The sequence below is a fragment of the Hemiscyllium ocellatum genome, chromosome 30 (assembly GCF_020745735.1).
Source record: "Hemiscyllium ocellatum isolate sHemOce1 chromosome 30, sHemOce1.pat.X.cur, whole genome shotgun sequence".
Taxonomy (NCBI): domain Eukaryota; kingdom Metazoa; phylum Chordata; class Chondrichthyes; order Orectolobiformes; family Hemiscylliidae; genus Hemiscyllium; species Hemiscyllium ocellatum.
Genome location: NC_083430.1, coordinates 52104610 through 52127800, shown reverse-complemented (window position 1 = coordinate 52127800; position 23191 = coordinate 52104610). Strand labels below are relative to the sequence as shown.

The 23191-nt window shown below is 41.4% G+C and overlaps 1 protein-coding gene across 6 annotated transcripts in view; it reads left to right on the top strand.

The window, feature by feature from the left end:
* The window catches only part of yrk (Yes-related kinase), a 302153-nt gene that overhangs the window by 104146 nt on the left and 174816 nt on the right, over positions 1 to 23191 (top strand). For 3 of the 6 annotated variants that reach the window (XM_060847429.1, XM_060847432.1, XM_060847430.1), the window contains exon 2: positions 13357 to 13530. The exons of 2 other annotated variants lie outside the window; for them this stretch is intronic. The gene's annotated coding sequence lies outside the window, so the exon portion shown is untranslated. Of the gene's footprint in view, positions 1 to 10974; positions 10993 to 13356; positions 13531 to 23191 lie in introns of those variants that run through there. One more of the 6 variants, XM_060847431.1, reaches the window with a different exon arrangement.

Sequence of the window (23191 nt, the reverse complement as noted above, 5' to 3'; positions counted from 1 at the left end):
AGCCCTTGGAATAGTGTCCCATTCGGGGTGTTTAAAGTCTAATTTAGACATGCTATGCAATAAGTTTTATATTGTCATTAAGTCTACACAGCAGTACTGGAGAGATGAATTTAACAGGGATGATTTCCTGTATTTATGCAAAAGCATAAAAAAAATTTAAATTTCTAAAAGATAAGAACATTACGGTGACAATTTGCGCAGACCTAAGAATGAGAACAACAGCTCATGTGGTCACGATAATCAGTCAGTTTATGATGACAAGATATTATGACAGAAGACTGCTGCTTCATTGCTTAGACTTCTCTTCTTGGTAACAAAGGGAAAGGAAAGATACAAAATGATTGAACATTGGATGGGAATGTTAGTGATTCCCTCACTCCCTGGAGTTAATGTGGCTACAGGAAGATAATCCAATTTTAATTCCGCTTCTGTTTTGCTTATGTCAACATGCATGCTAACCACAGTATTCTGTCAATGTCGATACTGTTAGGGCCAGACCTGGCATTCTGATGAAGAAAATGGAATAGTGTAGAGATGAACCTGTGAATATTTTCTTTGGCAAGCTGGGAATTTGTGTTGCAGACGTTTCGTCCCCTGTCTAGGTGACATCCTCAGTGCTTGGGAGCCTCCTGTGAAGCGCTTCTGTGATCTTTCCTCCAGTATTTGTAGTGGCTTGTCTCTGCCGCTTCCGGTTGTCAGTTCCAGCTGTCCGCTGCAGTGGTCGGTATGTTGGGTCCAGGTCAATGTGCTGATTGATTGAATCTGTGGATGAGTGCCATGCCTCTAGGAATTCCCTGGCTGTTCTCTGTTTGGTTTGTCTTATAATAGTAGTGTTGTCCCAGTCGAATTCATGTTGCTTGTCATCTGCGTGTGTGGCTACTAAGGATAGCTGGTCGTGTCATTTCCGACAACGGAACGAGGACATGCCGCAACCCAAAGGACTAGCCACATTACCATACATCAAGAGCATTTCCGAACTGACAGCCAGACTGCTGCGACCACTAGGACTCATAACAGCACACAAACCAACAGCCACTCTCAGACAACAACTCACCAGGACGAAGGACCCGATACCCAGCATGAGCAAAACCAACGTAGTGTACAAAATCCCATGCAAGGACTGCACAAAACACTGCATAGGACAAACAGGAAGACAGCTAACGATCCGCATTCATGAACACCAATTAGCCACGAAACGACACGACCAGCTATCCATAGTAGCCACACACGCAAACAGAGAACAGCCAGGGAATTCCTAGAGGCATGGCACTCATCCACAGATTCAATCAATAAGCACATCGATCTGGACCCAGTATACCGACCACTGCAGCGGACAGCTGGAACTGACAACCAGAAGCGGCAGAGACAAGCCACTATAAATGCCGGAGGTAACATCACAGAAGTGCTTCACAGGAGGCTCCCAAGCATTGAGGATGTCACCTAGACAGGGGACGAAACGTCTACAACACAAATTCCCAGCTCAGCGATCAGAACCACACCAACGAGCACCCGAGCTACAAATCTTCTCGCAAACTTTGAATTTTCTTTGGCAGTTTGTCCCCTTGTAGGATTGTGCTGGAAGGAAAGATTGTTGACACTCCACGTTGGAAACTAGGATCTCTGTAGCTAGTGGGCAAGTTACCTTGTGTTTTGTCATTACTGAAGGAACCAGTCCATTCCCACCAGTCCACTCTATATTTTCTAGAACATGGTCAACTTGCATCTCTTGTGCTTTGTGGAAGTGGCTCCCATTCCGTGTCTCTGCTTGAGGATGTAAAACTGGTATATCTCCCACACCGATTCATTGGTCACTTCAATTTAATTTAAAGCTCTCACCATATAAGGATTCTACATACAATCTGCATGCTTCATGATTGGACAAACTAATCGTAAGCTATAAGGCAGATATTTTTGCTGCAATCCCAAAGATTCCTGAACAGGAACCCTCCTTCCTTGGATTTTACAATGAGCCCACAGGTTTGGTTAAGAATCTACCTACACAATTTAAAGCTTTCTCATTGGTCCCTTTTATTGGTAACTCACAAGACATAGCATATTGTGGAATCGATTGTCATCTCCCCATTGTCTTGCCAATTTATCAATTCCCTAAGATTGTGTTCTTTTGGGAGGTTTAAAATGGGTGTACATTTTGCTGAGGGAACAGTACATGCCATTCAAGTTGTATTGCCACTTGCATCTTAGAGTGGTTATTTAGGGATTGCAATGAGGTCCGCCAGGTGGACCTCATAGAAGCTGAGATCCTAATTGAGTGTGTTAATCTGGTCCAATCAGGACCCCTTCCTGATAGATCGTGGGCTGAAGGGCCTGTTCTGTGCTGTACTGTTCTAGATATAACCAGGAGTGTCAGAGGTTCGGCTCACTTTGAGAGCTGATTCTGAGGGAGTTGGGCCAGTGTCAAGTACTATACACGTGTGAATAAAGGGTGACTTGATGGGATTCCAACCTCTGGGAAGTTATTTCAGGTTATTGTGGGCGGCACGGTGGCACAGTGGTTAGCACTGCTGCCTCACAGCGCCTGAGACCCGGGTTCAATTCCCGACTCAGGCGACTGACTGTGTGGAGTTTGCACGTTCTCCCCGTGTCTGCGTGGGTTTCCTCCGGGTGCTCCGGTTTCCTCCCACAGTCCAAAGATGTGCGGGTCAGGTGAATTGGCCATGCTAAATTGCCCGTCGTGTTAGGTAAGGAGTAATGTAGGGGTTTGGGTGGGTTGCGCTTCGGCGGATCGGTGTGGACTTGTTGGGCCGAAGGGCCTGTCTCCACACTGTAAGTAATCTAATCTAATCTACTCTAATGTTACGCTCATAAACGCTCATATAGGTTAGGTGTTTAGATTCTTGATGTCTCGAGGAATTAAGGGCTATGGGGAGAATGCGGGTAAGTGGAGTTGAAATGCCCATCAGCCATGATTGAATGGCGGAGTGGACTCGATGGGCCGAATGGCCTTACTTCCACTCCTATGTCTTATGGTCTTATGGAAATGATTGTGTTAATGGTCATTTGCAAAACTTGTTTCAACGGTTTATTTTACCAAGAGGTTTACAGACTGTATGATCACCACAGACAGAAGCTTATAGGGCCCTGAATGATGTGGGTGATGGAGAAAAATCTGGGAGAATCAAATGAGAAATTGGGAAAGGTCTTTTGCCATGCTGGCAGCAATTTGTTGCATTTTCCAATAGATTTCTGGGTGTTGAGATCAGAGTCTCGCCAGGGAGCAGTGAGAAGTTGGCAATTCCAGCCCAGCACTTGCTCTTCCACCATCTTGGACACCAACATCTCAGGGCATTCTTCCATGTAGCAGCCGCATACTCTCCACATACACAGACCGTGCCCATGGGCAGGGGGTGGGTGTGGGGTAAAGGTGGCCTGATGCAGATGCAAAATAAAAACCAAAAGAACTGCAGATGCTGGAAATCGGGGATGAAAACATAAATTGTTGGAAAAACTCAGCAGGTCTGGCACCACCTGAAGAGAGAAATCAGAGTTAATGTTTTGGGTCCAGTGAGTCTACTTTAGAACTCAGTTCTAATCAGAATCTCTGTGAAACTTGATGGAAGTGGCATTTTGCTCGATGTTAGACATTCTGCCGCAGTTAGAATCTGGAATTATGTTTCTTCTTACATGTTCTCATGCTCCTACATCACGGGACACCTTGGATCACATCCGAGGCAAACATATAGTCTTTCTATTTTGCCCTTTGAACTCTGTGCAGGTAATTGTTGCAGGAGTTTAATCTATCTTTTACTGAGTACTCAGCCTCATTGCTGAAACAGGTCTTCTGGCTTTCTGTATTTGGTTAGCAGTTTGGGGATATAACTGCCACAATAAATTGGGGAGGGGAGCAGTCAATCTCTTCGCAACTTTTCAAAGAGATGATACTTTCTTGCAGATCATGCTTGTTTATGATGTTCTTTTGATGAGCCCTTTCCTGGAGAACTATTGAATGGAGAGAATCAGTAATGAATTGGAAATCCAACGCTTTATTCATTAAGATCAGGTTGATCCTGGGGCTAGTTTTGTTGCTTGCTCAGAATTGTTGCTTCTTTTAGATTAGATTACTTACAGTGTGGAAACAGGCCCTTCGGCCCAACAAGTCCACACCGACCCGCCGAAGCGCAACCCACCCATACCCCTACATTTACCCCTTACCTAACACTATGGACAATTTAGAATGGCCAATTCACCTGGCCCGCACATCTTTGTGACTGTGGGAGGAAACCGGAGCACCCGGAGGAAACCCACGCAGACACGGGGAGAACGTGCAAACTCCACACAGTCAGTCGCCTGAGTCGGGAATTGAACCCGGGTGTCCGGGCGCTGTGAGGCAGCAGTGCCAACCACTGTGCCACTGTGCCACCCACGGTTTTAATTTCCTATTAAAAGATTCCAGGCTAAGGCAGAAGATTTCCATTCATTTTTGCCTGAGAACATAAACTAGCTGTGCTAAAATAAATAAACTCAGAAACCGAAACTAAAATCACCCACCCAATTGAAACCAGGACTTTTTCCTTTTTATTTCCATTCATTTTCATAGATGCCTGCTATATAGTGCCTTTTAATGAAACTTATAGAAAACTATTTTCTTGTATTTAAAATCCCAAATGTCACCTGAACTTTCTTAAGACATTGCTGTTTAACTGGCTGATCTGATATTGGAATGCTTTGTACCTCGGGACTTCAGTGTCTTTGAAAACCCAGTTCCAGATCATATTGCTGGTGGTTGCACTGATGAGCATTGAAAACCAGTTCAGAGCACAATGAAAAATAATGGAATCGCAGATTAATGGCAGAGTGAATTGAAGGAAGCAAATATATTTCTATGTTAAAAAATGAGCCTTCACTCGAAAGTATCTGATTTGTTTTATTTGTTCTTCAATCACCGAGCAATCCCAAAGGAAGGGTCCTTAATTTCTGCATCAAGCCAGACTAAGCTGGAAATCTTTAAACATAAATAGAATCTCGGAAATCTAATCCAGAAACTCATTAATTCATATCTAAAGAAAAGAACATTATGGGGATTTGATAAACTGAAAAGACATTTTTGCAAACAACCAATTTTGACAGTATTTTGATTGTTCAAAAAGTATCAACATCTTCATCACGATCACTAATCTCCTCTCTGATTTTGTATTTCCGTTGTGATACTAACATTGGGGATGTGGCTAATTCTGCTGGTTCACTGTTAAAACCGGTTAATTTGCATGCCCTCAGCATCTTTCTTCCTGGCAACATGCCATAAATTAATCTGAAATTGATCAGGCTGTAAATACCACTCAATAATTGTGAACTTTAAATCTGTCTTTGATAATAAAAGGAAAAAGTCCTGGTTTCAATTGGGTGGGTGATTTTAGTTTCAGTTTCCGAGTTTATTTATTTTAGCACAGCTAGTTTATGTTCTCAGACTAAATGAGTACACAGTCAGCGAAGAGCAGAACAAAATGGGAAGTGGAGTGTGTAGTGAACTCTGTTAATGCAGAGAAATAATTTGACATGTTTCCTAAAAAAAGGCATCACAGATGGAGCGACACCCACTGGGAGCCAAGGTCAGCGCTATGTTAGACATCAGACTTCAGTACAATAGTAGAGTCAACTCCTGGCACCTGCTGTACTCTACAATCATTCACAAAACTTGAGGGCATGCTGCCCTTGATAATAGTGACACTCTGCCAGGTGGGCATTAGGAACACCCATCGAATGGCTCGATCCATTATCAGGTCAGGTACCTTTCAGTCAACGATGAGGCATGGGCTCCTGAAATCCTTAGAACATAGAACACAGAACAGGCCCTTCAGCCCACGATGTTGTGCCGACCACTGATCCTCATGTATGCACCCTCAAATGTCTGTGACCAGATGCATGTCCAGGAGTCTCTTAAATGTTTCCAATGACCTTGCTTCCAAAACTGCTGCTGGCAACGCATTCCATGCTCTCCCAACTCTCTGTGTAAAGAACCCGCCTCTGACATCCCCTCTATACTTTCCTCCAACCAGCTTAAAACTATGACCCCTCGTGTTAGCCATTTCTGCCCTGGGAAATAGTCTCTGGCTATCGACTCTTATCTATGCCTTTCACTATCTTGTATACCTCAGTTAAGTCCCCTCTCCTCCTCCTTTTCTCCAATGAAAAACGCCCGAGCTCAGTCAACCTCTCTTCATAAGATAAGCCCTCGAGTCCAGGCAGCATCCTGGTAAACCTCCTCTGAACCCTCTCCAAAGCATCCACATCTTTTCTATAATAGGGCGACCAGAACTGGACACAGTATTCCAAGTGTGGTCTAACCAAAGTTTTACAGAACTGCAACAAGATCTCATGACTCTTAAACTCAATCCCCCTGTTAATGAAAGCCAAAACACCATATGCTTTCTTAACAACCCTGTCCACTTGGGTGGCCAGTTTAAGGGATCTATGTACCTGCGCACCAAGATCCCTCTGTTCCTCCACACTGCCAAGAATCTATCTTTAATCCTGTACTCAGCTTTCAAATTCGACCTTCCAAAATGCATTTATCCAGGTTGAACTCCATCTGCCACCTCTCAGCCCATCTCTGCATCCTGTCAATGTCCCGCTGCAGCCTACAACAGCCCTCTATACTGTCAACGACACCTCCAACCTTTCTGTCATCTGCAAACTTGCTGACCCATCCTTCAATCCCCTCATCCAAGTCATTAATAAAAATTACAAACAGTAGAGGCCCAAGGACAGAGCCCTGTGGAACACCACTCACCACTGACTTCCAGGCAGAATATCTTCCTTCTACTACCACTCGCTGTCTTCTGTTGGCCAGCCAATTCTGTATCCAGACATCTGTTCCGCAGACAGAGAAGAGGCAATGGTGAACTCCCAACTTCCATTAGATAGGGTTGACAGTGAGAACCTTTTTCCGCTAATGGAGTCAGCTGTTACTAGGGGACACAGCTTTAAATTAAGGGGTGGTAGGTATAGGACAGATGTTAGGGGTAGATTCTTTACTCAGCGGGTTGTGAGTTCATGGAATGCCCTGCCAGTAGCAGTGGTGGACTCTCCCTGTTTATGGTTATTTAAGCGGGCATTTGATAAGCATATGGAGGTTATTGGGCTAGTGTAGGTTAGGTAGGCTTTGGTCGGCGCAACATCGAGGGCCGAAGGGCCTGTACTGCGCTGTATTTTTCTATGTTCTATTTGTTCATTTGCTACAGTCTGTGATTTGTAAACTTTGCAATATTTTGTTTAAGAGCCAAAAAAAAGAACAGTTTTACAAAGGAATCCTCTTGTTTTAATTCTGCAATGAACCTTTCGGTCCCACTCAAAGGGTTGTGAGTCGTTATGATCCTCTAACCCAGAGAGTTACGGAAGTTCAGACTTTGAATATGGTTAAGACAGAGACTGACTGACAGATTCATGGAGACCAGGGCAGTCTAACCAAATGGGGATAGTGCAGGAGGGTAGAATTGTTGACAGAAGGTCACCTGTAGACTTATTGAATGGCAGATCACAATCAAGATGTCAAATAGACTCCTGCAAATTCTGATTCTTTTGTGTGTCTATATTTCAAGAACAAAATAGAAAAAGTCAAAAACACTTCCATTTAATGTCTCTGGGCATTTTAAAAACCCTTCTGCTTGTTGGTTTTCCACATGAATTCATTCCAAATCTAGTTTCCTGAGACATCAGGAGATTTGCCATTTCCCTCTATGTGCAGTCCTTTTATGCTCTGGTCACCTTTCAGAAGAGTAAATGTGGGATAAGCACTGTATATATGACTCAAAATAGTGGACCTAAAAGAGCCCTTTACTGGTTTGAGGCTTTGTGTGTATAGATAGAGAATGTAGGACACACACATCTTAGTGGCTACACATGTCGAAGCTCTCGGGTTATTTTTGCTTCCATCACAGGCCATGACTGAGGTACAGCCTGTTATGGATTATTTTCAGTTAGAACTTCAAAACAACATTTATACATGACCTATTGGTTCTTTGACACTTTATTTAGTGCATACTGAGTTATTTGCTGCAAGTGTTGACTGATCTGCTTGTTTCTGGTATATATACTCTGCTTTTCACTTTCCTAAAAAGGGACACTTTGATAAATCACATTGTAGACTTGTACTGTGTTAATTTTCAGTTCCATGAGCTGTTGCGAGATGTGTTTCGGGGTAGGCAGCACTTTGGCAGAGGTTGAATCTGTGAGATCCAGAGTGCAAGGGCCAATGTGGAAAGGCTTAACCATCAACATTACTCTCACTCGGTCCAGACTCTCTCCAGGGTAACCTCTCTGGCACCTAGACAGTGGCCTCACTCTCTCCAAGTGAGATATTCAGATTGGCCCTAACCTGCTGGCTTGTAAGAACTTCTCTTTTTTTGAACATGGTGTTACTACTGATGGTTTTAAACATGGCCTACATTCCACATCACCCCCAGGTATCATGGGGCTGAGCTGTTTGCTGCTACCATATAGCAACAAACACAGAGAATACTGTAGTGGTTCTGTTCACTGAGCTGGAAGTTTTTGTTGCAAACGTTTCGTCCCCTGGCTAGGAGACATCATCAGTGCTCTGGAGCCTCCTGCGAAGCGCTTCTTTGATGTTTCTTCCGGTATTTATAGTGGTCTGTCCTTGCCGCTTCCGAGTGTCAGTTTCAGCTGTCCGCTGTAGTGGTTGGTATATTGGGTCCAGGTCGATGTGTTTGTTGATGGAGTTTGTGGATGAATGCCATGCCTCTAGGAATTCCCTGGCTGTTCTCTGTCTGGCTTGCCCTATGATAGTAGTGTTTTCCCAGTCGAATTCATGTTGCTTGTTGTCTGAGTGTGTGGCTACTAGGGATAGCTGGTCGTGTCGTTTCGTGGCTAGTTGGTGTTCATGTATGCGGATTGTTAGCTGTCTTCCTGTTTGTCCTATATAGTGTTTTGTGCAGTCCTTGCATGGTATTTTATAAACTATATTAGTTTTGCTCATGTTGGGTATTGGCTCCTTTGTTCTAGTAAGTTGTTGTCTGAGCGTGGCTGTTGGTTTGTGTGCCGTTATGAGTCCTAAGGGTCGCAGTAGTCTGGCTGTCAGTTCTGAAACGCTCCTGATGTATGGTAGTGTGGCTAGTCCTTTTGGTTGTGGCATGTCCTCGTTCCGTGGTCTATCTCTTAGGCATCTGTTGATAAAGTTGCGCGGGTATCCGTTTTTGGCGAATACCTTGTATAGGTGTTCCTCTTCCTCTTTTCGCAGTTCTGGTGTACTGCAGTGTGTTGTAGCTCTTTTGAATAGTGTCCTGATGAAACATCAAAGAAGTGCTTCGCAGGAGGCTCCAGAGCACTGATGATGTCGCCTAGCCAGGGGACAAAACGTTTGCAACAAAAACTTCCAGCTCGGCGAACAGAACCACTACAACAAGCACCTGAGCTACAAATCTTCGCACAAACTTTGAACAGAGAATACTGGAGAAACTCACCAGGTCTAGCAGCATCTGTGGAGAGAGGAACAGAGATAACATTTTGAGTCCAGTTTGACCCTTCTTCCCAAGTAAAAGGTAGTGGAAAATGGGTGTATTTTAACATTTTCACAGAGAAGAAGGCCAAGTGCAAAAGACAAAGGGGTTGTTACTAATGGAGAACAAAGGAAATGTTAGAATGCTGTGAAATGAAGTAAATTGGCTCTCCAAGTGCAATGTAAACGAGACGCAAAAGAGACATGACTGTGTTGGGGGAGGGGGCAGTCAGGTTTGAGTAGAAGAATGTAAGAAAAATGGAAAACAGTCATAAGATAGTAGGTTCCTGAAGTTGTGCAATTCAGTTTTGAGATCTGGTAGCTGTAAAGTGTCTCAGCAGAGAATGAGGTGATGTTTCTCGAGTTTATGTTGTGCTTCATTGGGACATTGCAACAGATCATGGTACAGAAATGGTAGTGTGAGAGCACGGTGGATTACTGCTGATACACTGTGTGGGTGCAGAACAGAATTATTTTTGCTGATATGTTGGTGGAGCCTTTGAATGTTTCTTCCCGAGAAGCTGTGCTCTGGGTGATTGATGATGGCCACTGCTCCTTGTAAACATTCTCCAGGTATTTATTTGCAAAGTGTCAAGTAAGGCGAGCATTTGGAGTGGGAGTATTAATGACATGCAGGAAAATTTCATCAATCAGAGCAACCCTTCAGTATTTCCACTGTATATTGGTCTAAATGTTTGTGATGACGTTGCAATTGCGCCAGCCAAAGATCAAGTGGAATTGTTTTTAAGAGCTTTTATCTCAGCAAACTCTCAGTAATTGCATTGGGAGCTGGCAGTGGGGAGAATGTAACTGCAAGGCTTTGAAATGTTTCTGTAGAATACTGAGGATGGGAGGTTTCTGAGACTGTTAATTTGTAAAAATTTCGGAATTGCAATGTAAGTGCAACCATTTAGAGCTGAACAAGTTGGAATGGTTGAGTTTCTGCAGTAATTAATTTCACTTGAAATTGATTCAAACCTTACAGCTACTTTGATCTGAAGGAAATTATTACAAAGCATTGAAACTGCACATGATGTGATTCAGGCTAACTGTGATTGGGCACCTTTGAACTTGGTCAAAAGTCATGTTGGATAGCTGCTCTATGATTTGTCAGGGTGAGAATTCCATTCTGTCTCCACACCACAGCGCGTGGGGGGATCACCATTGTCAATTGATCGCTGCCAGCTTCTCGAGAGAAACTGGATGTGGTTTTCTATAAACAAATGACAGAAAAGGACAATCTGTGTGTTAGCACAGCATCATAAAGACATTGGATATAGTTCAGTGTGAAACAGGCACTCAAATGAGTAGAAAGCCACACAGAATGCTTTGGTTTTAACGAGCTCTGGTGGGAGTGGTTTCAATGTGTTATGCTAGGGTGCAGGAAACACAGCCAGTGTTCCTTTTCCTCATTATTATCTAATGGTTTCTAAATTAAAGGACACATGATTTGAGCAAGAACAGATCGTGGTATTCTTTACTGTTAGACAATACATTTTTTTCCACTGGTTTTCAAGATACAGGTAATGTTTAATAACTATCCTTGCTTCCACAAAGAGTTGATAATCTCCTGTTCAATGAAGTGAGATGTAATAGTTTCCCATGATGGATGTTGGTGTGCGATTTACATCAGGCAGTTTTTATAATGCATCCTCTAATAGTCTATGTGTAAGAGAAGCCTTTTGATGGATAAAGTCAAACTCCAATGTTTGTTTGTTTCCTTGATATGCAACAGTATACAGAACAGAATTGCATTTGTGACTATATATATAAAGATATCTTTTATGAAAGTGTATCTTTGAAATAACAAAAAAAATGCCAGGTTTGCAGAATCCAATTTCATGTTGGAATTTGAACTGGTGGCCTCAAAGATGTTAGTCGAGAATGATAAACACCAGAGGGTTTACATCTCAGTCATATCTCTCAAATTCTGAAAAAGAACTGGAAACATTAATCTTAAAGTCCAGTATGAGACAATATGACTGATTCTCTTTTTCAAAACTTGAGGTCAAGGCTGGAGAGGATGACTCCAAACAAATTGAAATAAAATAATAAAATACCTACAGGAATTTACCTGTTAGATTGTTTGTTAATAATTTCCTTCTGATCAAAGCAACTGTAAGGTTTGAATGAATTTCAGGTGAAATAGATCATAGCAGGAATTAAACGATTTGAAATTGTTCAGCTCCAAATGCCTGCGTGTATATTCCCATTCAGAAGTTCTCATAAACATTATCAGAAACCTGCAGTCTCCAGTACTCTGCAGAATCATTTCAAAACCAGACAATGTACATTTTCAAAATTCTTAATGCTCCTTAATCTGACAATTTAATCTGATTAACAATGAACATGTGACAATGCTCAGAGTACATTCTTTTCCCTCTTTGTTTTCAATGTTTAGAACTGTCTAACTTCTCATTGCATTCATAGAAAGTAAATATTAACCCCACTGTGAATAGTAAACAGTTACATCTTCATTTTCAGGCTTTCAATTATCCATTAGTCACTTTTACTTTCCCTTTAGTTTACTGTATCTGTTTTATCCTGTTTACTCTCTTCTCAGCAACTTAATGATCAAAACATTGTGAATAGTTACTGTATCGCACTGTCCATCTCTGGTCTCTTATGGCAGCTTGTAGCAGTTGGTACATTTCAAAGCTGATTTTAGTTTGAGTTTTCTGTAAACACAAGATTATATTTTGGATAACTCATTTTTCTCCAATTGCTAATCTCGCTACAAATGCTGAAAAATCTGAAATTGAAATGGAGAACCCTGGATCTAGATTGTCAGTTCACTTGCATTGGAAGAGTCTTGACAATGGATAGTGACTTGAAATCGTAACCTATTTTTACTCATTTTGGATGTTTTTATTGCTGTTCTGGGTCCCTCTCACTATTTTTATGCAGTAATGTGTTTATTATATTCCTGTTCTTTTCTTATTTGAAAATATATAAGTTGAAATAAATTATAATCCAATTTGGCACAACCTTTAACTCCACCACAGCAGATGTTAAAATTTAGCTCAATATAAGTTAGAATTAAAAACTCATTTAACGGCAACCTTGTCATTTCTGTTTGTTGTAAAAACCCATGTTTCACGAATGCCTTTTAAGGAAGGAAATCTGCTGTCTTTACTCAGTCTGGCCTGGATGTGACTCGCAACTCATAGCAATATGGTTGACTCCTAACTGCCCTCTGGTAATGGCCTAGTGAGACATTCAGGGTAAATGAGTAGGTAACAAATGTTAGCGTTACCAGTGATGCCCACTTCCCATCTATGATTTTTAAAAAATATGTCTTTGGAAGAAAATGAAGTTATTCCTTGCTCTATATGAAAACAATTCCCTTAATCCTCAAAGGAAGAGCAATCAGAATTGCCTAAGATGCTACCCACCAGAGATCAAAGTCCTCCAAGAACAAACAAACAGCAACATTGGGTGTTTCATGTTATCAAGGTCTTCCACAATTTGCAAAAGCTCATATAAACTCAAACCTGTATAGTCCGGATCTAATAATTTCCTCCCATTGTGGTTGATGTTTAATGGAGACAATGTAGCTGCCCGCAACATCACCTGACAGGAAAATCACCGACTATATGTAGTTATAGCAAAATGGTTCACAGAAAAATAATATAAGGCAGAAGGTTATGCACCAATTTAATTTCTGCTATAAACATTTAGGCCCTAAATTTTCAGGTAGTTTTGATAGAAGGGCTGTTCCCTAACTTCCATTGGGTGAGTACTTTCAGCTGTTGGATGTCTCACTGAAATAGGTGGCTCTTGAATTTGAATCCATGATACATGTAAGCTTTAAAGACACTGCTTTTTGAAATCACATCGATTTCTTTGGAGGTAATAATGTTTATCAAGGTTTCTTTTCTCTTCAGTCATTCATTGGAAGTGATCATCTGTGGTTCGGCCAACATTTACTGCCTCTCCCTGATTGTCCTGGAAGTTGGTGGTGAGACATCTTCTTGAACAGTTTGAACCAGTGAGACCCACACTGTTCTTAGGAGGGGAATTCCAGAAATTTGGCTCTGCGGCAGTGAACGAATGGCAAGGTATTTTGCAGCCTGGGTGCTTTGTAATTTGGAGGGGAAATTTGGAATTCACGGTGTTCTTGTGCATTTTTTGATCTTCAATATGTCGGGTTTGAGGTTTTGACCAGTGCTTGGTGATTGGCTGCAGTGTGTTGTTTGATTGCCATTGAATGACATGACATTTTGCCCTTAAACAGCAGTGACAGGTTAAAGGTTTATTGGATAATGAAGCTTTGTCTGCTGAAGAGGCTTGGGAACTGTTCTTTCCCACTGTTTAACTTGAGAATGTTTGAAATCTACACAGTAAAACTCCCTCTATTGATAAACAATTAAAATGCCTCTGAATTCATCCATGAAAATGACAAGGTTACAATTTGATAACTCCTACTGTCCGAGATCTCCAGGGGATATCTAGAGGTCTTCTTCAGATATCTAACAGTGGGGAAGATTACTTCAATTGTGGTCAGTTGCTTGAATCTGCAGGATACTTTCAATGCAATACAAAGGACAGTTCTTGAAGACACCTACAGTTAGGACTAGCAGATGCTGTTTTCATTTGAGTTACCCTTGTTGTACAAAATCAAAGATGATGATTTCTCTATTTTTGTCTGTCATATTTTGCTAACAGCAGCTGCCCCAGTTGATGTTGGAAGCTTGCCAATCACTCAGGAAGGTGCAGGCCGGAAACAGATGGTTTTCAGCTGTACCTTCCTGCAGGAGGATAATGCAAGGGAATAGAGCGTTCAGGGTTTGCACTGAGGGGCAAAACTGTTCTGTGAGGGAAAATATCTCCCAGTCGGGAGCAGGAAAGCAAGAGAAAGTCATAAAAGTCAGTTATGAGCAGCATCTGTTTGACTGCAGTTATAGAGCTCGTAAAATTTAATTTTATGGAGACCTGTGCAGACCAAATCCCTTGCTGTCTGTTCCTCTCCCTTACCCATGCCCAGTTACTTATTTGACTGCTCTGAACTTGGGCGACACAGTGGCCAGTGGTTAGCACTGCTGCCTCACAGCGCCTGAGACCCGGGTTCAATTCCCGACTCAGGCGACTGACTGTGTGGAGTTTGCACGTTCTCCCCGTGTCTGCGTGGGTTTCCTCCGGGTGCTCCGGTTTCCTCCCACAGTCCAAAGATGTGCGGGTCAGGTGAATTGGCCATGCTAAATTGCCCGTAGTGTTAGGTAAGGGGCAAATGTAGGGGTATGGGTGGGTTGCGGGTCGGTGTGGACTTGTTGGGCCGAAGGGCCTGTTTCCAAACTGTAAGTCTAATCTAATCTAATCTAACTCACTTATCAGCAAATTAATTCTTGAGATAAAGTGTCTTTAAAGATGCAATTCAGGTCTGTTTTAACCACCCAGAAACATTACGTCATGGCCTGGGGTTTAAATGTGGCCCAAAGAGTAGGGACACTATGGCAGATCCATGGCTGTTTTTATCCTTTGTTTAATCCATACCCTAATAATTAACCAACAGGCTGCAATTTAATTAACCTGTGTTAAAAAGAGTAACAGTTTTGAATTTGAAGAACCCTCTGTACTTTGCATTCGCACTGCATCATGTGGATTGATAACTCACTTTTGTTTTAAAATGCAGGATTTTTTTGCTGCTTCCAAATCCAAGATCTAAAGTAGTTTTTAAATCACCCCCTGATATAGTGATAAAGTGTTAGTCACTTTTGGGATATGGCTATCGCTGGCTGGGTCCAGTATTTATTGCCCGTCCCTAGTTGCCCCTTGAAAAGGAGGGGGTGAGCTGCCTTCTTGAACCGCTGCAGGCCATGTGCTGTAGGTAGACCCACAATGTCCTTGGGTGGGGGGGGGCCGTGGAATCCAGGATTTTGACCCAAAGACAGTGAAGGATGGTGAGTGGCTTGTAGGTTAACTTGTAGTGGGTGGTGTTCCCATGTATCTGCTGCCCTTGTCCTTGTAGATGGAAGTGGTCATGGGTTTGAAAGGTGTTGTTAAATGAATTAATTTGAAAATGTCTTATAATTATGTATTTCACTGAATGCTAAAGTGAAAATCACATGGACATTCCATCCCATTCCAAGTTAACACCCCCCCCCCCCCCCCACCCCACCACTGTCTCTCTCTCTCTCTCTCTCCCCCCCACCGTCTCTCTCTCTCCCCTGTCTCTATCCTCCCATCTCTCTCTCTCTCCCCCTCTGTCTCTCTCCGCTCTCCCTTCCATCTCTCTCTACACCCTCACATCTCTTTCTCCTGTCTCTCTTCTTCCCGTCTCTCTCCCTCCCCCGTTTTTCTCTCTCTCTCTCTCTCTCTCTCTCTCTCCCCCATCTCTTCTCTCCCCCACCTCTCTCTCCCATCTCTCTCCCATCTCTTTCTCTCTCTCCCTGTCTCTCTCTTCCCCCATCTCTTTCTCTCTCCCTCTACTCTGTCTCTCTCTCCACCCCGTCACTCTCTCCCCACCCTGTTTCTCTTTCTCCCCCATCTGTCTCTTTCTCTCTCCCCACTGTTTCTCTCTCTCCCCCATCTCTCTCTCTCTCCCCACTGTCTCTCTCTATCCCCCGCAGCTGTCTCCCCATCTCCATCTCTCTCCCCCATCCCGCTCTCTCTCTCACTGTCTCTCTCACTCTCTCCCTCCCTCCCCCCGTCTCTCACTTCTCCCTAATGGTATTATGCATCTACCTGCAGTAGTTCATTACAACCTTCTCAAGGGCAACTACAGTTTGGTAATACCAGCAATGCCCACACACATAATCAGTCCAGTCGGACCAATCGAACTGGGGAAGAAGAACAGAATAATGGATATGCAATGGTTGCCATCTCAATTTGAGCAGTCAGCCTGTAGATATTTTCTAGTCAAGCTGTTCAGAGATATTGTTACACGCCTCTGGAGGGGGTGGGATATGAACGTAGGCCTCCAGGCCTAGAGATGGGGTCAGTCAGTGTTGTATGTGCAGTTAAAACCAAACCTCATCATCTGGTCGGTTTGCAGCCACAATTCTGTCTATGTTTAGGAATTGACAGGAACTGCTTTGTCACGTATGGTCAAAGGAGACCACTTCCTCTTCCATCTAGAAATGACTCTGGTATTGAACATTAAGTTATTTACTGCACTTTAGCAACTAGATAACTGTGAACCAGCTGAAATAAGTTTACTAAGGGAATGTCATGTGTGACAAACGTAATAGGGTCTTTTTCTTTCTGGAATTATCTGAGTATACACTAAAGGTATTGTTGTGGACGTAGATGTTCAGAGATAGGAATGGAAGTAGGCCATTCAGCCCTTTGAGCCTGTTCCACCTTTCAGTGAGATCATGGCTGATCTGTGGTTTAATTGATATGCCTGCCTTAGACCCTCAACCTTCCAAATTTCAGAGGAAACAGGTCCAATTTGTATAATTACTTGTCATTACCTCTAAAGTCCAGTTATCATTCTTGTAAACCAATGTTGTACTCTCTCCAAGGCTAACATATCCTTCCTGATCTGGTTGGTGCCCAGATCTGCTCACAATACTTCAAGATGGTTGGGAAAGGCAAGTCTTAACTTGAACTTAATCAGGGAGGCTGACAGGTTCAGATCATCCAATTCTGTCAGATTCTTTCTGGGTAAGTTAGCCTAAAATGATCCCTCTGATAGGAGGCTTATTCCTGAAATTCAGCCCCATGGCACACCCAGAAATGTAGCAGGGAGGAGAAAGAGAGGACTGCAGATGCTGGAGATCAGAGCTTAAAAATGTGTTGCTGGAAAAGCGCAGCAGGTCAGGCAGCATCAAAGGAACAGGAGAATCGACATTTCGGGCATAAGCCCTTCTCCTGCTCCTTTGATGCTGCCTGACCTGCTGCGCTTTTCCAGCAACACATTTTTAAGCCCAGAAATGCAGCAGCATGGATTAGTAAATGGGTTGACATCCAGAAAACAAATGCATTGTGGGTGTCGCTCAGATTGGGATGGTGCCCTCTGAGGCAGTGGTGGGAGTATTTCTGTTTTGTTTCAGTGTAAATGGTCTGGACTTGTGCATGTCACACTTTTAGCACAATCTGCAGTTGACACAAATGTAGGTATTTTGGCCAACAATGAGTATATCCATAAAATATTTCAGGAGGATTTTGATTCATTAACAGGATGGGAAGACAGGTTACAGTTTTGTTATGTGGTTTTATGCCAGCGTCTAAGAGATTGGGCTCAAGACAGAGTGGTCAAGGTGAAGGCAAGGTCAAGAACTACCTTCAGGATTAGGCTACTTTAGTATTTCATTCATTGTATTGTACTCACCTACACTATATGCCATTTTTCAGCTGTGTAAACCTTTAGCTAAGCCACATTTGAAGTGTTGTGTGCACTTTTGATTGTCACAAGATAGGAATGATATGGAGGTTTTGAAGAAGGTGCTAAAGAGGTTTGCCAGGATGTTACCTGGATTCGAGTGTGTTAGCTATAAGGAGAAGTTGAACAGACTTGGATTGTTTTTGCTAGAGCGTTGGAGACTGTGGTGGATCAGAGAGAAATATAGAACATTATGAAAGATCTGGATAAGGTGGATAGGCAGAGTCTTTACCCCAGGGTAGGAACATCAAATACTAGAGGCCATAGGTTTAAGGTGAGAGGGGGAAAAGTTTAAAGGAGATGTGAGAGGCAAGTTTTTTTTAAAAGTAGAAAGTGGTAGATGCCGGGACTGTGTTGCCGGGGAGATGGTAGAAGCAGTAATATTTAAGAGGCATTTAGACAGACACATGAACAGATGGGAAATAGAGGGATACAGACCATGTGCTGGCAGATCGGATTAGGTTTGAATGGCATCATGGTTAGTGCAGACATAGACAGGCTGACGGATCTGTTCCTATACTGTACTGCTCTCTGTTCTATATTCAAGGACTATACATGGGAACTTAAGATGTACCAGGCCTTAATCTTACCATTACATTTTTAAAAGACTATTCTCTACATGTGTTTCTCCCTTCACATGTACTTAATGTCTCATTAACTCCACCTACACTGTGCTATTTAAGCCCAGTGGGGAGCAGCTCCATAATATCATCACAATTATGTGTACAGGTGCAATTTAATATTGACAGCTATGAGAAGGTGCTTTTTCAGACAGGAAACAGTGAATAGTTTTACACATTCAGATGTTTATTTCAAAGGAATTATTGACAAGAATGGTTCCAGGGATGAGGATAAATTAGAGAAGATTGGACAACTCTCCTTAGAGAAGGGAAGGATGAGGTGAGACTTAATAGGACTAGATTGGGTTGGAATATCTGGTCGGCATGGACGGGTTGGACCAAAGGGTCTGTTTCTATGCTGTACATCTCTATGACTCTACAACTCTATGACCAGCAATCAAAACTCCTTGGATTCTGGATAGAGCCGATGGAGGGACACTGTCCCTTTTGCAGAACAATCAATAATCAGAGAACACCAGTTGAGATAATAAGCTAAATAACCAAAAATAACATGAGTTAAAAAGGTTTTTTAATACAGGAAACTTTTGGGATTTGGAATACATTGTAAGAAAGTACAATGGAGGCAGGTTTAATTACAGCCTTCAAAAGAGAATTGGAAAATTATTTGGAGAAAATGCATTGGCAGGGCTTTGGTGAAAAGGCAGGAAACTGGAGTCACTCTGTGCAGAGATCTGGATGAAACCTGAGGGGGTTGAATGGTCTGCATCTGAGCAGTAACCATTCTCTGATGCAATGATGTTATAGCTCAATAAATGAACAACATTGAGGTAAAATGCCTCTGTGTGTTTTGTAATGGAACAGTAAAAGTTATTTCTTGCTCAGTACACAGAGGAAATGGTTTATGGAGTTGAAATTTTGCATTATTGACCCCGTCTCTCAGTAGGTGTACTCAGAATGAGTGGAGATTATTTAGCAGCAATGAAGTACAAACCTTACTGTAAAACAGTTCCACTGACTGGGACGAGTTCCTCATTGTTTTTGTCCTTAATATTGATCTAGAACCAGTTATTCAATAACTTCTTAGCTGCGATATCAATGTCTTTGTGTTGTGATTTGTGACCCCTTGGGCACAGATACAACATTAACCATTTGTAAATAAGTACATATATGTAACACAGTGTACATGCATATGTATTACAAACATCCATATCTACTTATCTCCATGTCTCCAAGTATGATATTGGAAAACAGAGTGACATTTTTTCTCTAAAATATGATACACAAGGAAAGGTTATCATGCTGTCCAATTATCTGAAGGATGTTCAGACGCTCCATTGACTGCTGTGAAGCAAATATTAATTCACCAGCGCTTCACAGAACTCAATCTGTTCAACTCATTTTCTCTGGATTCTCATTCTCATGCCAAGACATGAATCTGAGTGAATAGTCTGAGTCTGATATGACTTCTTCAGAAGTGAAATAGGGTTCTATGCCTTTGAAAGTGAAGAGCAGATAGTGCAACAAAACAAAATACCTGAGGATTAAGTGGAAAATTAGAGAGATTAAATATCAATGACATCATGGAACAAAATGCAAAGATTGTTGTAAAGAAATGAAGCACTTTTTCAGAATAAGTGTAAATGGCAGAATAATGAACAGCTTTGTCTGCTGTGTTTTATGGATTTTTAAACTTTAATCCGCATAGAGATGCCACAGAGCTAGGTCCTTGTCGAGTCAGATATCTTGAAGTTTATTTCTATCACTATTTACTGTCACAGAGTTACAAATATAGTCTGGGCTCTGTGCTTATTGATACATTATGTGCATGGAGTTAACTGACTTACAACAGTGCATTGACTCCATCACTCAGAGAGAGGATCTCAAGAAGAGGGGGGCATCTTTACACCAAAACATCACATGTTGTGATGTCATGGTAGACTCCAAAACATATAGGTCTGTCTGCTCTGGAATTTAAACCAGACTACCACATTGCTAAAAGTAAAAACTATGATAAACAAGATTCAGAGCGACCTTTTGCAAACAGAAAGCAGAAACAAAGTCCAAGTTTATAGTCTGTATTGGTTGAGCTCAGTGTTGAGTCCAGAAGGCAGTAAAGTGCCGAATTGAAAGAGTGATGTTCCTTGAGTTTTCATTGAGTCTCACTGGGAGACTGCAGCATCTGGTGTAAACATGGGGCTGCGATGGGGAACTGAAATGGCAAGTGATCAGAAGGTTACGGTACAAGTGCTTGTCAATGTTGTCACCCCACCTAGTCTGTGTTTGGTCTTGCAGAATACTAGCATTGTAGTCAGTGATTATAGCAGAATACCTTGAAAAAAGGTACATGTAAATCATTGCTTCACCTTGAAGGAGTGAGAGGGCCTTGAACACTGAGAGGGGAGGAGGTAAAAAAGTGTCACTTTGGGGATCTGATAGTACTGAAGAATGAGGACAGTGACGTCCTTTGTTCATGGAAGAAGCAGAAAGTCCTAAAGTTGTTCTCGTGGGGAAGGAAGAGCCTTTTTATTAAAGGTTTGTTGGGAAATCAGCAAAAATGTTTCAACGACAGGAAAGGATCTTTCTTTTTCTTGGCTGGACTTCAAACAGTTAGTATATGGTTTTTCTAAACAAGTTAGTTTTGCAATTATGTATAATCTTCTACTGCCAGCCCAGACGATCTGATTACTGTGGAATAATGTACATGAGTTCTCTAAATTCTCAATTATCTACCCCAATCTGGCAAGAAAACAAACTAGTCCATTCTGAAACATATTCCAAAGTTGCTACATTTTTAATTCATGAGCTCTAGATTTGTGAATTGGAACTGTAATTATACATAGGTCTGTGGATACTGTCCTCAAATATCAAGTAAGAGAAAGCTTTGAACTACCAATTTATTCAATATTATATTGAATATATAATTACATTCAAGTTTCATTTCTATATTAGTGTGATAGGGCCATTATAGCTGTGAAATGATTCATAGATCATGGTTCAAACCACGACCTGGCACCTAATTCCTAATCCAGATTGTAGATTTATTGTATCTCAGCTGCTTTCAAGGAACTTCAAGATAGCATACAATTCAATAAACTTGAAATAAAAATGAATATAAAATCTGAATTATTGTTAACAAGGACAATCTAATTCACTGCATTTGAGTTCTCATGCTGTGCCAAATCCACTCCAATGTTATTTTTTTCAGTGGAGGACTGTAACTTGGAAAGTCAATCAGATATATTTAATCTTACATTTCCTGTGCCCTTCCTCAACTCTTTGCTTACATACTTCACATTTATGGAAATTATATTGGGTGGCTCCACTTTTTTCAATAAAACCATATTTCTTGTGAAGTGTTGAGCACTCTTATTTACATAATTATTCATTATGTACAGTGTGTATCAATTATTTATATAATAGAATACTCACTCTCCTGCAAGTTCCCACACACTCTACAGCGTTCCCTTTCTCATTCTTTTAACACATTGCACATTGCTGGTGCCCTTTTATTAGTTGAGACTGAAGAATACCAAATTTGTCATTTACAAGATGTGGCCAACTATAGTTAAGTAGTTTTCCTGACAAAACAAAGTGTATTTAAACACGACAATACAGGAATCCAAACCTTGTGTGGTTGTTATGTCCCACTCTGTCAAAATGAGGAAGAGTGTTAATTGTCATTGGCAGTTCTGCACACAACAGTGAATCTTGATGAGTTCTTTATCAAAGTGCACATTATCCAAAAGGTATCTACCCATCCCATACTAAACTCTGCTTATATATCACTTGACTTTGCTAACTAGCATTGGCTTCTTGACCTCCAGTAATTACATGTAAACACTTCGTCCTCATCTTCTAATGCCCCCATACCCAACTCTATCGTTGCTACATTTTTTTACCTTTCGTTTTCCCTGTCCTCTCTGAGTCTCCCAATCTTACATTTTATACATCCACTCTCTCTTTGCCCACCTATGACACAATCCTTCCTGAGCCTTTTTCATAAATCTCCTGAAAAATTATCGTTTTAACTAAATGATTTTTCAGTCATCCTAATTGTTGTCTTTGGCTTGGCCGTTATTTTTCAATATCAATCTCAAGTTGTAAAGCACTTTGGGATTGTTTTTATATTAAAATAAATATTACATTGTATGTTAAGCATTAAATATATTATAGCTACAGTAGTAAGACCTTGCCTGTAATCATTGAAAAAGATGTTGAAATTATTAATGATATTGTCTACACAGCTCCAAATATTTCCACTGTTATTTTGACATTTGAATTAAAATTGTATACATTGTATAACACTTCTATTTATAATCTTAAAGGAATCAGATACAGTGTTTGTGAAATGTTTGTTTTAACCCTAGTTTCATTAAAATCTAGAAAAATGATAAATTATTTACACAGATCTCTATGTTCCTTCACATTCATTGTCTCACCTAATCCAAGAATGGTCTTTGTTTTAATTAAACTAAATATCTAAGAATTCTAAGCAAAATAGATTTTTAAAAAAGTACAAATGAACCAAAATTTGTGCACTTTCTTATTTAGTGATTGTGAGAGGTTTAATGACTGTATTTACTCTTGTATAACTGTACCTCGAAGACATGATACTTGTAGTATTGTGCCATGTTATAGCTTCCAACAGGAAGTGAATAGATAGAGTGACCAGAATCTAAGAACTAAAGGTGATACCTTTTTGATGAACGCAATTTACTTTTTCCTCATTCTTTCATGTGACGTGGGTGTCACTGGCTGGGCTAACATTTATTCCCCATCCCGAATTACCCCTTGAGAAGGTGGTGGTGAGCTGCC